Raw genomic sequence first — 8,753 nt, forward strand, 5'->3', positions numbered from 1 at the left:
CCTCTTATCATCGAGGGTACGCATTTCTCCACAATCGCTTCAGCATTTATTGTTTGCAGCATTTATGCTAATGGCCCTTCTGGCTGGTGTGAGCTGATAGGTTTTTTTACGTTGGGTTTGCATGTCTTTGAAAATTCATAAAACTCATCATTTTTCTCCGCCATTTTCTTTTCTGTTACAAAAATGAAACAATTGGGAGTACAATATAACTCTTGAAATTGTCTTCTTGGAAGCTTGCACTCTGTTTAATTTTTGGTCGATTTTCCACCCCAGAATTTCTTTAGAGAGCAGGTGTCATTTACCGAACTGCAAGTGTGGTGCATATTTAGTGACTTTTAGCAATGGGTTTAAAGCTGCTGTTGTGGGAAGTGGCCTCAAGCAGGCAGCATTTCTGCATTCCCAAACCTGGGTACTAGGGCAGCAGAGCCTTTCTGGAAGTCGTGTTCCTAGGTTGTAAATTACATTGGAATGTGCATGGAGAAACCCCCATAAGTTTATGTCTCATTATTTCTTCTTGGTTTTAAATTTTTTTTTTAATTGGGGTAAAGCTTAGAATATTGTTCGTCCTAGGTGTACACAATCTGGTTCATTTGTACATTATATATGTCTATTCAAGTACAGACCCTCTTCCCATGTAAAATGTTACAGAGGGTTCCGCACACCTCCCTTGCTATATGGTCGGGCTTTTTGAGATATGTATATAATATGTGTTTGTATACATATAGTAACACTAATCTTAATTTATCCATTCCCCACACCTTTCCTTTTAGATGAGCATACTTTGTTTTGTAAGTCAGTGAGTGTCTTTCTCTGTGGAAATATGTTCTTTTGTGTCAGTTATTAGATAACGCCTATAAGTGATATCATAGAATATACGTCTTTTGCTTTCGGACTTACCTCATGTTTCGTGATTATCTCCAGACTCATTTGTGGTGCCTCAGAGAGCAATGGTTCATTGTTTTCCATGGCTAATATTCCATTGTATACATGGACCACTTCGTCTTTATCCATTTATCTGTTGTTGGACATTTTGATTCCTTCACTGTCTTGGCTATTGTGAATTAGGCTGCACTGCAGGTTTTGCATCCTGTGTCTTCTCGATTCTTGTCTTCTCCGGTGAGAGGTCCAATGGTGCGCCTGCTGGATTGAATGGTACCTCCATTTTTACTTTTAAACACAGCTCCTTTCTGTTCTCATTATTGGCCGTTACCCCTTTACGTCTCACCAGAAGGTAGAGGGTACACAGTTCTCTAATACCCCTTCAGCATTTATTGTTTGTAGACTTTTTGCTGATGTTCAGTCGACTGGTGTAAATTGAAACTTTTTGTAGATTAGATTGCATGGGTCTAACACTCCGTGAGGTTGAGCTTTTATCCATTTTCCTTTTTTTTAAAAGAGCGTGAGTTAAACGTTAATATTCACACTCTCTTCTTGAAACATTTGCCTCTTTTGAATTTTTTGTCCATTCCCTACTTCAGCACAATTTTTTAGGGCAGGTGTCCTTTACAGCCCTGAGTCCTTGAGAATGTTAACTGACCATTAGCTGTGAGTTTAAAGCTGCTCTTGCAGGAAACGTCCAAAAGGTGGCATCATTTCTCCTTTACCAAATTTGGTAACTGGGGAAACGAAGCCTTAATGGATGTGGTGTTCTAGGTTGTAAATTAGAATGGAATGTGCCAGGAAAATGTCCTTTATGTTTATGTCTCATTACATCTTGTTCATATTTATAATTTACTTTTTATTTTTTATCCAAGCAAATTTGATTACAATGGTTTGTTTGTTCTAGGTGTGCAAATGTGGTTGTTTCACACATATACGTGTATCTATTCTTCCTCGCATCCTTTTCCCATGTAGGTTATGACACAATGTTGAGTAGTCTTCTCCTGGTCTTCCGTACGTCTTTGGTGATTATATATTTCACATGGTTTGTATATCTCTGTTAACCCCAATATGGTAAATTATCCAATCCTCATCCCTTTCTATTTGGTGAACCATAAGGATTTTAATGAATCTGTGATTGCCTTTCTCTGTGGAAATATCTTCATTGGTATCAATTTTTAAGTAACTCCTAAAAGTGATATGATAGTATATGTGTCTTTTACTTTCTCACTTACTACAGGTGGTGTGCTTACGTCTAGACTCATCTATGGTGCTGCAAATGGCATTGTTTCATTTTTTTCACTAGCGAATATTCCATCTATACATGGAGGAGTTCTTCTTTGTCCACCCATCTGTTGGTGGACTTTTTGGTTACCTACATATCTTGGCTATTGTAATACTGTGCAATGCAGATTTGCCTGCCTGTGTCTTTCCAATTCTCTCTTCTTAGATTATAGGTCGAGGAGTGGGCCTGCTGGATCATATGGTAGCTCAATGTTTACCTTTTTAAGGCACCTCCATTCTGTTCTCATTCGTGGCCCTTTCCAAGTTACGTCCCCCTTGAAGTTGAGAGTATGCATTTCTCCACAACAGCTTCAGCATTTATTGTTTGTAGTTTTCTTGCTGATGGTTTTTCTGACTACTGTGAGCTGACAACTCTTTTTGGTTGAATTCACATGTGCCTCATAATCCGTTGAAATTGAGCTTTAAGGCATATCCTTTTTATTTTTCAAGCTGTGATTACCCCTTAGTTCTTCAAAGTGTTCTCTTAAAGTATGTGTCACATTTTGAAATGTTTTGGCCATTACCTCCCTCAAGACATTTTGAGGGCAGGTTTCATTTACGGTCCTGCATTACTTCTTCCTATGAAATGATCATTAGCACAGGCCTTAAAGCTGCTTTTGCAGGTAACTGCCAGAGGGTGGCAGCCTTTCTATGTTCCCCTCCCTGGTAACTAGGGAAAAGCCCTTGCGGCCTGTGGTGTTTCTCGGTTATAAATTAGAGTGGAGTGTGCCCGGACAAACCCACACAAGCTGATGTCTCTTTACTTTTGTTGGATTTTTAAATTTAATTTTTATTTTTTATTGGAGTAATTTTCCACTGTGTACGTGGACCACTTCTACTTTGTGCATTCCTCGGTTGATGGACATTTTCATTGCTTCCAAGTGTTGGCTATGGTAAATATTGTTGGAGTGCAGGATTGCCAGCCTGTGACTTTTTTTTTTTAATATTTATTTATTTATTTATTTATTTATTTATTTATTTATTTATTTATTTATTTATTTTTGGCTGTGTTGGATCTTCGTTTGTGCGAGAGGGCTTTCTGTAGTTGCGTCGAGCGGGGGCCACTCTTCATCGTGGTGCGTGGGTCTCTCACTATCGCGGCCTCTCTTGTTGCGGAGCACAGGCTCCATGCGCGCAGGCTCAGTGGTTGTGGCTCACGGGCCCAGTTGCTCCGCGGCATGTGGGATCTTCCCAGACCTGGGCTCGAACCCGTGTGCCCTGCATTGGCAGGCAGACTCTCAACCACTGCACCACCAGGGAAGCCCCAAGGCTGTGAATTTTTGATTCTCATTTTCTCAGGTGATAGGCCCAGCAGTCGGTGTGATTGATTGACTGATAGCACCATGTTACCCTTATCAAAGCACCTTCTTTGTGTTTTCATTAGTGGCTCTTACCACGTCCCCCTTAGAATCGAGGGTACGCATTTCTCCACAATCGCTTCAGCATTTATTGTTTGCAGCATTTATGCTAATGGCCCTTCTGGCTGGTGTGAGCTGATAGGTTTTTGTACTTTGGGTTTGCATGTCTTTGAAAATTCATAAAACTCATCATTTTTCTCTGCCGTTTTCTTTTCTGCTAAAAAAAGGAAACAGTTGGGAGTACAATATAACTCTTGAAATTGTCTTCTTGGAAGCTCTCCCTCTGTAAAATTTTTTGGTCGATTTTCCAGCCCAGAATTTTTTTAGAGAGCAAGTCTCATTTCCCGAACTGCAAGTGTGGTGCATATTTAGTGACCTTTAGCAATGGGTTAAAAGCTGCTGTTGTGGGAAGTGGCCTCAAGCAGGCAGCATTCCTCCATTCCCAAATCTGGGTACTAGGGCAGCAGAGCCTTTCTGGAAGTCGTGTTCCTAGGTTGTAAATTATATTGGAATGTGCATGGAGAAACCCCCATAAGTTTATGTCTCATTATTTCTTCTTGGTTTTAAATATTTTTTAAATTGGGGTAAAGCTTAGAATATTGTTTGTCCGAGGTGTACACAATCTGGTTCATTTGTACATTATATATGTCTATTCAAGTACAGATCCCCTTCCCATGTAAAATGTTCCAGAGGGTTCCGCACACCTGCCTTCTATATGGTAGGTCTTTTTGAGATATGTATATAATATGTGTTTGTATACATATAGTAACACTAACCTTAATTTATCCACTCCCCCCACCTTTCCTTTTAGATGTGCATAGTTTGTTTTCTAAATCTGTGAGTGTCTTTCTCTTTGGAAATATGTTCATTTGTGTCAGTTATTAGATAACGCCTGTAAGTGATATCATAGAATATAGGTCTTTTGCTTTCGGACTTACCTCATGTTTCGTGATTATCTCCAGACTCATTTGTGGTGCCTCAAAGAACAATGGTTCATTGTTTTCCATGGCTAATATTCCATTGTGTACATGGACCACTTCTTCTTTATCTCTTCACCTGTTGTTGGACATTTTGATTCCTTCACTGTCTTGGCTATTGTGAATAAGGCTGCACTGAAGCTTTTGCGGCCTGTGTCTTCTCGATTCTTGTCTTCTCCGGTGAGAGGTCCAATGGTGCGCCTGCTGGATTGAATGGTACCTCCATTTTTACTTTTAAACACAACTCCTTTCTGTTCTCATTATTGGCCGTTACCCCTTTACGTCTCACCAGCAGGTAGAGGGTACACAGTTCTCTAAAACCCCGTCAGCACTTATTGTTTGTAGACTTTTTGCTGATGGTCAGTCGACTGGTGTAAGTTGAAACTTTTTGTAGATTAGATTTCATGGGTCTAACACTCCCTGAGGTTGAGCTTTTATCCATTTTCCTTTTTTTTAAAAGAGCGTGAGTAAAACGTTAATATTCATACTCTCTTCTGGAAACATTTGCCTGTTTTGAAATTTTTGTCCATTCCCTACTTCAGCACAATTTTTTAGGGCAGGTGTCCTTTACAGCCCTGAGTCCTTGTGAATGTTAAGTGACCATTAGCTGTGAGTTTAAAGCTGCTCTTGCAGGAAACGGCCACAAGGTGGCATCATTTCTCCTTTACCAAATTTGGTAAGTGGGGAAACAGAGCCTTAATGGAAGTGGTGTTCTAGGTTGTAAATTAGAATGGAATGTGCGAGGAAAAAGCCCTTTATGTTTATGTCTCATTACTTGTTGTTCATATTTATAATTTACTTTTTATTTTTTATCCAAGCAAATTTGATTACAATGGTTTGTTTGTTCTAGGTGGGCAAATGTGGTTCTTTCACACATATACGTGTATCTATTCTTCCTCGCATCCTTTTCCCATATAGGTTATGACACAATGTTGAGTAGTCTTCTCCTGGTCTTCCGTACGTCTTTGGTGATTATATATTTCACATGGTTTGTATATCTCTGTTAACCCCAATATGGTAAATTATCCAATCCTCATCCCTTTCTATTTGGTGAACCATAAGTTTTTTAATGAATCTGTGATTGCCTTTCTCTGTGGAAATATCTTCATTAGTATCAATTTTTATGTAACTCCTAAAAGTGATATGATAGGATATGTGTCTTTTACTTTCTCACTTACTACAGGTGGTGTGATTACGTCTAGACTCATCTATGGTGCTGCAAATGGCATTGTTTCATTTTTTTCACTAGCGAATATTCCATCTATACATGGAGGAGTTCTTCTTTGTCCACCCATCTGTTGGTGGACTTTTTGGTTACCTCCATATCTTGGCTATTGTAATACTGTGCAATGCAGATTTGCCTGCCTGTGTCTTTCCAATTCTCTCTTCTTAGATTATAGGTCGAGGAGTGGGCCTGCTGGATCATATGGTAGCTCAATGTTTACCTTTTTAAGGCACTTCCATTCTGTTCTCATTTGTGGCCCTTTCCAAGTTACGTCCCCCTTGAAGTTGAGGGTATGCATTTCTCCACAACAGCTTCAGCATTTATTGTTTGTAGTTTTCTTGCTGATGGTTTTTCTGACAAGTGTGAGCTGATACCCCTTTGAGGTTGAATTCGCATGTGCCTCATAATCCATTGAAACTGAGCTTTAAAGCATATCCTTTTTATTTTTCAAGCTGTGATTACCCCTTAGTTCTTCAAAGTGTTCTCTTAAAGTATGTGTCACATTTTGAAATGTTTTGGCCATTACCTCCCTCAAGACATATTGAGGGCATGTTTCATTTACAGTCCTGCATTACTTCTTCCTATGAAATGACCATTAGCACAGGCCTTAAAGCTGTTTTTGCAGGTAACTGCCAGAGGGTGGCAGCCTTTCTATGTTCCCCACCCTGGTAACTAGGGAAATGCCCTTGCGGCCTGTGGTGTTACTCGGTTATAAATTAGAGTGGAGTGTGCCCGGACAAACCCACACAAGCTGATGTCTCTTTACTTTTGTTGGATTTTTAAATTTAATTTTTATTTTTTATTGGAATAATTTTCCACTGTGTACGTGGACCACTTCTACTTTGTGCATTCCTCGGTTGATGGACATTTTCATTGCTTCCAAGTGTTGGCTATGGAAAATATTGTTGGAGTGCAGGATTGCCAGCCTGTGACTTTTTTTTTTAATATTTATTTATTTATTTATTTATTTATTTATTTATTTTTGGCTGTGTTGGATCTTCGTTTGTGCGCGAGGGCTTTCTGTAGTTGCGGCGAGCGGGTGCCACTCTTCATCGCGGTGCGTGGGTCTCTCACTATCGCGGCCTCTCTTGTTGCGGAGCACAGGCTCCATGCGCGCAGGCTCAGTGGTTGTGGTTCATGGGCCCAGTTGCTCCGCGGCATGTGGGATCTTCCCAGACCGGGGCTCGAACCCGTGTGCCCTGCATTGGCAGGCAGACTCTCAACCACTGCACCACCAGGGAAGCCCCAAGCCTGTGACTTTTTGATTCTCATTTTCTCAGGTGATAGGCCCAGCAGTGGGTGTGATTGATTGACTGGTAGCACCATGTTACCCTTATCAAAGCACCTTCTTTGTGTTTTCATTAGTGGCTCTTACCACATCCCCCTTAGAATCGAGGGTACGCATTTCTCCACAATCGCTTCAGCATTTATTGTTTGCAGCATTTATGCTAATGGCCCTTCTGGCTGGTGTGAGCTGATAGGTTTTTGTACTTTGGGTTTTCATGTCTTTGAAAATTCATAAAACTCATCATTTTCCTCTGCCGTTTTCTTTTCTGCTAAAAAAAGGGAACAGTTGGGAGTACAATATAATTCTTGAAATTGTCTTCTTGGAAGCTTGCCCTCTGTTAAATTTTTTGGTCGATTTCCAGCCCAGAATTTTTTTAGAGAGCAGGTCTCATTTCCCGAACTGCAAGTGTGGTGCATATTTAGTGACCTTTAGTAATGGGTTAAAAGCTGCTGTTGTGGGAAGTGGCCTCAAGCAGGCAGCATTCCTCCATTCCCAAATCTGGGTACTAGGGCAGCAGAGCCTTTCTGGAAGTCGTGTTCCTAGGTTGTAAATTATATTGGAATGTGCATGGAGAAACCTCCATAAGTTTATGTCTCATTATTTCTTCTTGGTTTTAAAAATTTTTTTAATTGGGGTAAAGCTTAGAATATTGTTTGTCCGAGGTGTACACAATCTGGTTCATTTGTACATTATATATGTCTATTCAAGTACAGATCCCCTTCCCATGTAAAATGTTACAGAGGGTTCCGCACACCTCCCTTCTATATGGTAGGTCTTTTTGAGATATGTATATAATATGTGTTTGTATACATATAGTAACACTAACCTTAATTTATCCACTCCCCCCACCTTTCCTTTTAGATGAGCATAGTTTGTTTTCTAAATCTGTGAGTGTCTTTCTCTTTGGAAATATGTTCATTTGTGTCAGTTATTAGATATCGCCTGTAAGTGATATCATAGAATATAGGTCTTTTGCTTTCGGACTTACCTCTTGTTTCGTGATTATCTCCAGACTCATTTGTGGTGCCTCAAAAAACAATGGTTCATTGTTTTCCATGGCTAATATTCCATTGTGTACATGGACCACTTCTTCTTTATCTATTCACCTGTTGTTGGACATTTTGATTCCTTCACTGTCTTGGCTATTGTGAAGAAGGCTGCACTGAAGCTTTTGCGGCCTGTGTCTTCTCGATTCTTGTCTTCTCCGGTGAGAGGTCCAATGGTGCGCCCGCTGCATTGAATGGTACCTCCATTTTTACTTTTAAACACAGTTCCTTTCTGTTCTCATTATTGGCCGTTACCCCTTTACGTCTCACCAGCAGGTAGAGGGTACACAGTTCTCTAAAACCCCGTCAGCACTTATTGTTTGTAGACTTTTTGCTGATGGTCAGTCGACTGGTGTAAGTTGAAACTTTTTGTAGATTAGATTTCATGGGTCTAACACTCCCTGAGGTTGAGCTTTTATCCATTTTCCTTTTTTTTAAAAGAGCGTGAGTAAAACGTTAATATTCATACTCTCTTCTGGAAACATTTGCCTGTTTTGAAATTTTTGTCCATTCCCTACTTCAGCACAATTTTTTAGGGCAGGTGTCCTTTACAGCCCTGAGTCCTTGTGAATGTTAAGTGACCATTAGCTGTGAGTTTAAAGCTGCTCTTGCAGGAAACGGCCACAAGGTGGCATCATTTCTCCTTTACCAAATTTGGTAAGTGGGGAAACAGAGCCTTAATGGAAGTGGTGTTCT

This window comes from Balaenoptera physalus (genome assembly GCF_965194825.1).
Source record: "Balaenoptera physalus genome assembly, chromosome: 14".
In the NCBI taxonomy this organism is placed as follows: domain Eukaryota; kingdom Metazoa; phylum Chordata; class Mammalia; order Artiodactyla; family Balaenopteridae; genus Balaenoptera; species Balaenoptera physalus.